Source organism: Oncorhynchus nerka, linkage group LG6 (genome assembly GCF_034236695.1).
Source record: "Oncorhynchus nerka isolate Pitt River linkage group LG6, Oner_Uvic_2.0, whole genome shotgun sequence".
Lineage (NCBI taxonomy): Eukaryota > Metazoa > Chordata > Actinopteri > Salmoniformes > Salmonidae > Oncorhynchus > Oncorhynchus nerka.
Window position 1 is genome coordinate 90,910,858 of NC_088401.1, and position 8,794 is coordinate 90,919,651.

Genomic DNA, 8,794 nt, shown 5'->3' on the forward strand with positions numbered 1-8,794 from the left:
ACAACTGGGGAAAAGATGAAGGTTCTTCATTATTTCCTCCTCTTTTGTTATTTTTTTATCCCTAAATAATTCACTGTGTCTTTGATCTGTCCGATGGTATTGTGTAGAACCATATTAAAGTCTCCCCCAAAATATCAGCTTTGCAGAAGGAAAATGACCTTCGAGTGAATTTGCGTTCTCTTCTATATCTTCCAATAGGTTTTCATTTGCATTTCTTGAATTATAACCATAAACATTACAGAATAAGAACTGTTTTCCAGCAGTTTCAATTACTAAAAAGATCCCAGTGACATCTTGTGTCAGTCTTAGTTGTTGATACATTTCCATTAAACTTGTTTTTGAGAACAGCGACCCCCTGGTCTGTAATTGTAATAAAATGTGATTTGATTGGCAGAATGATCTGCACCATGTAATTACATTCGATCCACTGGTCTTTACAAAATTGCACATCCTATGAGCATGAATAGCATTCTTGTAAGAAAATCAAATCTGACTTGTTTAGGCCCTCAATAGATTTAGAGCGTCTAAAACTGAGCGCAGTGACTCGTTTAGGCCCTCAATAAATTGTGTTGTCTCTGATCATGCATTCAAGGTTCTCGTTCTCTCGTTCGTTTTCACTGTTGTAAGGAATTGCTATTTCGTATGCAGGTGACTAACTTACTGCTAATTACATGGCTACAACTCACAGTAAAGCCTGTGGGGTCCCCTACAGGATAGCTCCCACATTACACATAATCTCCTTTGTAACCGAACACTGTGCCCGAAGAAGATCCTACGATGATGGACAGACAACTGAGCCAATGGCGGAAGACTACAGACTACAACCAGCTGAACCAATCCGGAGATCCGATCTTCCTAGGGTCAACCTACTTTCTGTGACGTATATAAGAGCTGTGCTGACTGTTTACGCTCTCTCTGCCTGCCGTTCCACACGAACTAACGGAAGAGCCGTAATTACGTTGTAATACATATTTTCACTCTGAATAAACTGTTTACTTGTCATAAAATTTACCACTTAGTCTGAATCGATCCTTGACCGGCTCACCCATCTACATATCCAATTGCTAACAGAAATGGTAGCAGAGGATGGTTAACTAACGGTCCAGTCGAAGCGAGCAGATTGGGTGTGAGAGAGGGGTGAGCGCGTGGAGAGGAAGATCCGAGAAGGACGGGTGATTTGATTCTCGGGGGGTGGACAACAATTCTACTCAACTCGGGAAACTGATCTAAAGGTGCACCATAAATAAGGTAAGCAAAACCTGTTAAATCAAACTTTGCATATTGTCGTATAGTCTGCCTAAATTTTGATCAGTATTTCCGAGTAAGTATGAATTCTTGTGTAAATTTATAATTTGCTGACGAGTCGAAAGAACAGTGTAGTGAACATATCTAGTAACGAACCGGCGACGGCCGGTGTGATATGAATCACTGATGAGATATCAGTCACAGTCTGATATCTTTCAATTGATGAGAGGCCTAAATAATTCCGAAAGGGGTCGAACATATATATAAATTCAGTTTCGATAGGGTTCGGATATGTGTATCAATGCTGATAGGGGTTAGTGCGATAGGGATCGGGAATAGAGATCAGTCAGAAACCTAACGCCGAGGGGGAGAGATTGCAATTTTGTCCTGTGTATCGGTAGAGGCTAGTCTGAGAAATTCACTGATAAGAGTCGGGAATAGAGATCAGTCAGGGGATAGTTAGCTACTATTCATTAAACCTAACGCCGAGGGGAATTTTGTCCCGTGTACCGGTAGAGGCTAGTCTGAGAAATTCACTGATAAGAGTCGGGAATAGAGATCAGTCAGGGGATAGTTAACCACTATTCATTAAACCTAACGCCGAGGGGAAAAAATTGCAATTTTGTCCCGGGAATCGGTCGAGGCTAGACTGATAAGAGGTTTACTGATAGGGATCGGCTTTCAGAGGTCAGAGAGATAACGTGTATTAATTCTGATATTGTTAATCCGATAGGGATCAGTAGGGGATAGAATTGGATTCTAGCAGTTGAATTCTATCCAGTAAATCCGCTTTGTCCGGTCTGATAGGGGTCGTTTTAATAAGAGGTCAGAGATATAACCAGTATTTGTATGTTTTGTCTATTTGTAACTGTTAATATGTACCTATGACTTCTGTGTTCTGACAGTTGTTATATAATTTTATTAATTGGCCTATACTGAGTTATTTTAATAGGAATGAGTGAATTGTGATTGACCAATATGTTAAATTCCTTCGGGACCCTGTTTGTTCTGAAATCTGCATAGAAAACTGTCCTAATTATATATATATTGGGTTGTGTATAGAGGTGAGGGAAAGCAGAGGCTGTGTTTTAACATGTAAAGGACACGATTATGAATGTTGGAAATTCTATGTGAATTTCGTATGAATGACTGTAGTATTGAGAAAACATATTAACCAGAGTTTGCGTTCCATGATTTTGAGACCGGGGAAATTAAATTGAGAGAAACGTTTGTCGCGGAGTAAACCGCTAGGTGGGGATACGTAACTGGGCTATTATGCACACGTGCTGATAGACAAGGCCATCTCAGTAGTCGAATGACCGTGCAAACTTGATTGACAGCAGCCGGGCTAAAACACTGATTTTCGCTTTTTTTTTCATTCCTGTTGATATTGCCTAAAGAGATTGCTATAGAATCGCTCAAATTTAAATGTATAATCAGGAACAAAATGACTGATGTGTAATTGAAATAATATCTGAAGATAATATTTAAATATTGAGACTAAATAGTTGAATAGATCCCTTGGTTGTGCGCTCCACAAATCCCATACCGACCCATGCGTTTTTCTCGAACTAAAACATACAAAGGTGAAGCTCAGAGATAAGAAAGAGCACGTGCAGCAGTGTCTCTTCGAGTACATCGTGGGTATTAATCAACGTCGGGCGAAGTATATGCTAACTATATTCAGATAGAAGGAGAGAATTCCGATTAAAACTACGATTAAATTCCGATTGAATTAAATAAAATCACGATTAAAAATTCACAATGGCGACCCTCAATACTCCAAAGCTGAGGTTTAATGAGTTCAAAAAAAAAAAAATAGAATATAGATCAGGGGGAAAGAAACAATGGAAGCACATGAAGAAAGTTTGGGAGGGATTAAAGCTAAAATGGACACAGGAAGGTCATTTAGGAGGGGAACCGCCATCCGCAGTTCAGCTGAAAACAATGGAATGTGGGTTAAGAGAGAAAGAGGCAGAAAAGAACAAAATTCACGTATTTAAGAAAGAAGGGTCAGATACGAAGGGAGCGAGATTAATGAGAATCCTAATTGAGGGAAAACTTTGGGCGTTTAAATTAGTGCTATTTTCTGTTGTTCAGATGCCGGAGTAACAAATGCGTATAACTGAAAATTGGGTCTATTTGCGGAGAATCTCAGTGGTGGAGTTCTCGCCTGCCACGTGGGAGGCCGGGGTTCGGTTCCCAGTTGAGGTGTAAAAGAGCAGTTATATATGTCTGAGTTTTTGGTTTTAATTAAACTAATTGTTTTGCAGAGAAAGTTATAGTCACTAGTATTGGTATAAGATATAAACTGAACGTTTTAAATAGTTTGTTTGGTTCAAATTGAAAGACTAATTCATTCAACTTAATATAAGAACGGAGATTTTGATGCAAGGCGATATCTGTTCACTAAATGATTTGTTGGGAATAATACATTGGGAAAAGAGTCGTAATTAAAATGCTAATTCAAAGACGAGACAGTAACTTAAATCAAATTAATTCTGAATAATAACGAGGGAACAATTACGATAGATTTGTGTCCATCGAAATGTTTTTATAAGATTAGCGAATTGAGAGATGTTGATTGATGTTGTAAACTCTAAATCAGGATTCAACAGATGTGATAAATTAGGTTTGGTTTATCGAACCCGAAATACTGTTGTTGCAGAAGGCCAACCATTATTTACAATGAGTTGAAAATCGTTGCGAAATAAATCAAGATTGAGCGCTTGTTCATGACATCACTCGCGAGGTTTCCGTCGCCACGGAAATGATGTCTTGACTGGGGGTGACAGAGAAAATGGTTAGTGTCCTTTAAAAGGAGTATGTAAATCGTCAGGAAAGATGCTAAAAACTAGCAGCTGATTCGCTGGGTGGGTATCATTGATTTGTGGCGTTTATTTGGACTGTAATTGGGCCGTGAGAGAGAGGGATTGGATGTCTGAGTCATAAAACATCGTGATGGTGGATTCTGATGGTTGTTGATTCTTGGTTTGATCGTTTGAATAGCACCAGTGAATTTGAGCACTGTTTCCATTATGTGGAACGGTGTCAGGGTATTAATGGTGAAAAGCAACCTCTATGGTAAAACATTGTACATGTTTCGGTAAACTAGCGAGGTTGAATTTGGTTATTTGAACATTTCCCTTGATACGTAGACATACGTAACAGGGGCAAGTTGTTTTTCCTTGAGGAACACGCAGATGGTGTTTTGTTTTATTGAGATGTAAATGTGAGTTGAAGGAGCCAAGGGAAAATACGTTATTTTTATTAAATATCAGGGATTATAATATTGGGGAGAATGAGGCCATAAACGACCAAATTGGAAAGGCCTGGAAGTTTTGATTAATCATTAAGGTTTGCAAATATATACACATAAAACATTTGTTAGGACTATTTGTTTTGGTGCAAAGGTATTTTAAAGAGACGCTCAAATATGGAACTTTATGAGTTTTTATTTTATGAGTTTTAAATTACACAAGTGAATTTGGATTTTAAGGATAAAGGGTTCTTTAATATGTCTAGTGTAGTATAGAACTTGACTATAAAAGGGTGGGTTGACTCATGGACCTTATCATGACTGTCTTCTAAGGTCTGATCAGCCTTGGGGGAGAGTCATTGGTATAATGAATGTGGTCATATTGAGTACTAGTTTTAAGGTAAATTCATTATAAAGGAGTTTAGGTTATGAGGTTAGGATAGGATATATATTAAGCCAATAGGGCAGGGAATTACATAGAAAAATAAGTTTCAGTTCTTAGGGGTGATAAATCACTGTAGACAAGGAATTCTGCACTCTGCAACATATATTAAATTCATGTTATTGTCAGATAGAATACTGAGAGTCCTTGAAGGAAGGATTTTGATATGATAAGCATTTGTTTTGAATTTTTTTTTTACCATTAGGGGTTTAAAAAAAAAAAAAAAAAAATAGTATTAAATTTAACAGGTATATAGGACATCTGTGATGATTTAGGATTATTGTTAGGTTGATTAAGGAAATGTAAGGACTTTAGAGATTGACACTCATGGACATGATTTTGGATAAAGTGAAACAGTTAGAAGCTTAGTGGTATTTGAGAAATATGAGAGAAAAGGTTTAAATTGGTAAATATATATTTAAGAAAATATATAAGTAGCGCAGATAGTTCTTAAGTAGATAAGAAACTTGACAGGGAATTGGTACTGGATTGACGCCCAAGGGAGAATTGGACATGTGGAAAACTAAAAGGGGCTCCTTCATGATGTCAGACATAAGGATAATATACTAATCTTACCTAAGTCAGTATTTAGAGTAGGTAAGGTTGATACCTGGGCAGAGTCAGGTATCAAAAGGACTGATGGGTAAATTGTGGTCTAGGATAGGATGGGGCTTATTGGATAAGAAAAAAAAAAAAAAAAAAAAAATGTAAGCTAACAATTGGGAATAGAAGTTAAAGATATAATCAGATAAAACATATGAGAAATTGTTTGTTAACCAAGCCTGTATGTCCAGGATTTTATGCATTACAGGTGAAGTCACTCAATCCAGTCCCAGAGGCTTGGGGACCATAGAAGACCCCTGGTGACAGCTAGCTGAAAGAGCTACCCAGATTCATATCGCACGGCGGAAGGGTAAGACATTTTTTCACTGTCGGACAATAAACAGAGTTCGGGAGAAGAACTGGAATTAACAGAATTCCGGGGCCAACTCTCGAATGAAGTAACCCTACCTGTCCTATCACCCTGTTTTTGTTCATAGAAGTGAAGATGTGTCTGGCTCTGGCTAAGTGATGTGTATTTTGTTCCAAAATAAGCATAAGAATCCCTAGATCTGGGTAGACAAGAAGTTAGAGTAGAGATTACATGATAACCGACTTCGGACAGTTCTAGGATTGGAGAAGAGGGTATCCTTATAGCATGGAGGATCCCACAAGGGTGGATAGGTTTTCCATGATATGGGGAAACCTGGGAGCAATGTTGAACTTTGTAAAGGTGATGAAATCCTACTAACCATCAAAACTATTAAGCTCTCTGATGCAGGCACTCACACCCTCGGACTACAAAGGACGAGGACAGACATGATGGGTGTGTTTTCTATCAAGGTACTGCCAAGACCAGAGGTAACCGGACACACTCCTCTACCACCACTGTGTTAAAAATACCATTCAGGTAATTAATGTTAGAGACTATTCGGCTATTGATCAATTAGAAACTGAGACTGGTTTTGATAGTAGGGACAATTTGTGGCTGTCTTATATGAGGTACACAGCTAAAACCCTGAGAGGAAAGGACTGTATTATTTGAAGTTATGCTAGACCTGTTCTGGCTACACCCATTTGCTGTAGGAGAAGGAGAGGGGTGGTTGTGTATTTTGAGAAGTTTTTACCAGGTTAAGCCCAATTCAACCCTCTGTTCCTCTTTGAGCCTTGTGTTTCCTGCAGTACCTCCTCATCGGGCCTCTTGGGGTGTTGAGGCATATGGGGGCAATTACGAGTGCATCACGGGTACAGGTAATGGCATTGATTATGGGAGATTGCCTGAAGCTGATTTTAGGAGTAACATAACCATTAATTCCACTTGGCCAGTTACAGGCCTAAACCAAACTAGTGGTCTGGCTGATGTATGTTGGACCAGTGGAGCCAAAAGAGGGCTGAGACCCATTCTTAGAGGAGAATGGCAAGGTACGTGTGGTCTGACCAGTTTGATAATTCCACTGACCATTGTTGATGTTGTTGCTGAACAGCTGCTGAGTTCTGTAACCAGGGGACCTGAAAACATTCCATCCCATGGGAGACAGATGTAGTAGTGCTCCATGGACAGAGGATGTAGTTGACATACACACTAACCTATTGGGAGTGTCAGTGGGGATTCCTCATGAGTTTCAGGCCTTGGGTAGGAATGATGGACTCTGGCACTTACTACCTACTATGGGTCCAGCCATGGTGGATGCTGGACAGACTGCATGGGTTAATTATATCTACTATGATCAACAGCGTTTTGTGAATTACTCCCGTGATGCACTCACTAGTATGTCTGAACAGCTTGAGGCCACATTTGGGGTTTCCAGACAGAATAGACTTGCCTTGGATATGCTTCTTGCCAGTCAGGGGGACGTCTGCAAGATGTTCGGTAAACAATGTTGCACGTATATTCCTAATACCAGTCCAGATGATAGTTTTTAAACTTCACAATCTAAGGCGGGGTTGATGCACTATCTGCTAAGATGAGGTCCACGGGGGGGGTGGAGGAGTCTGTTCTCTTGGCCTGGTTTGGTAAGTGCACTGGTAGGATGGTTACTGGATTTCTGACCCTAATTCTTGTATTATTTGTTATTGATGTGATGTGCTGCTCGCATCATACTGTGTTTTGACAAGTCTGTTACAGATGTGGTGAGGGCTTCAGGCATGATGCCTTTGCTTGATGCTCCAGTTGGCGATGCTGATACGGACGCATGCTTTCAGGGGAGGATGGGACTGACTGATGATGACACATGGTTTGGAGTCCCTGGGTGGCTTGGAGCCCACCTGGTACAGGATAAAAGTAGCTGAGAGGACCAGATGGTTTCTAATAATTCTTTACTCTGTTTTCCATGACCAAAGTTTTATCCTACATCTTACATGTCAATAACAATAAAGTTTTATCCTGTTTTTGATAAGTGACACCCTTGGGGGGAAAGGCATACAACAAAGGCATATATAACTTGTTATTAGTAATAAACTTTTTATTATTTTCATGAAATGCTATGACTGCTGAAATAAAGGATAGTTGAGTGACACCCTAGCTGGTGTCAAAAGGGGGACCTAAATTTCACACTATTTTCTTTTGTTCTGTTTTTGAATGAGCTGTTCTCTTTTGACATGAAGGTAGTTTACACTTTGTAACTGTTATATGATTCATTGCTGAGTTTTTGTTCACACCCTTGGGGTTATTTTACATTATAGCCATTACCATATATATGATTGAATATTATCTGCTGTTGCCTTGTGTGGATGTATGTATGTGTTATGCTACCTAGCTGATTTGAACCATTCTTAAAAGTATCAGGGCCATGGAACTTTCTCATGCTGGAAAAAATACAGAAGGGAGGGCACATTCAGAGCGTGGGGTTGCGAGAACAAGCGGTCTTTTTGGTTAGATAACAGGAGCCAGGTGCGAGATAACGGTATGGAGCATGAGACCCATCTTTCAGTTTTTGCAGCAATTTTAGGAGGGGGATCCAGTTGCTTTTATTGATTAAGCTTCTCCATTGTATGTCGTGTCCCATCTGGGATGGGAAGAGGGGGAAATTATTTTTCTTTGTGGGCCATTTCCGGATAGACATACCTAGTTTAGGATATTTTTCCTTTTTGGATTATGTCTTCGTTTTTGCTTGGAGTAATGTATCTGGACTATATCACATCTCTTAGGAGATGTGAAGAGAGGGTATCACAACTTTTTCCTGCTGGAAAAAGTGGGCTAATGTGGACAATCATTTTACTTTTATTTTGAGCTGTTCTCCGCTCTGTTAAATGAGGGTTGTAAGCCAACTTAGTACATAGTGGGATTGAATGGAGAACATGATGGTAAT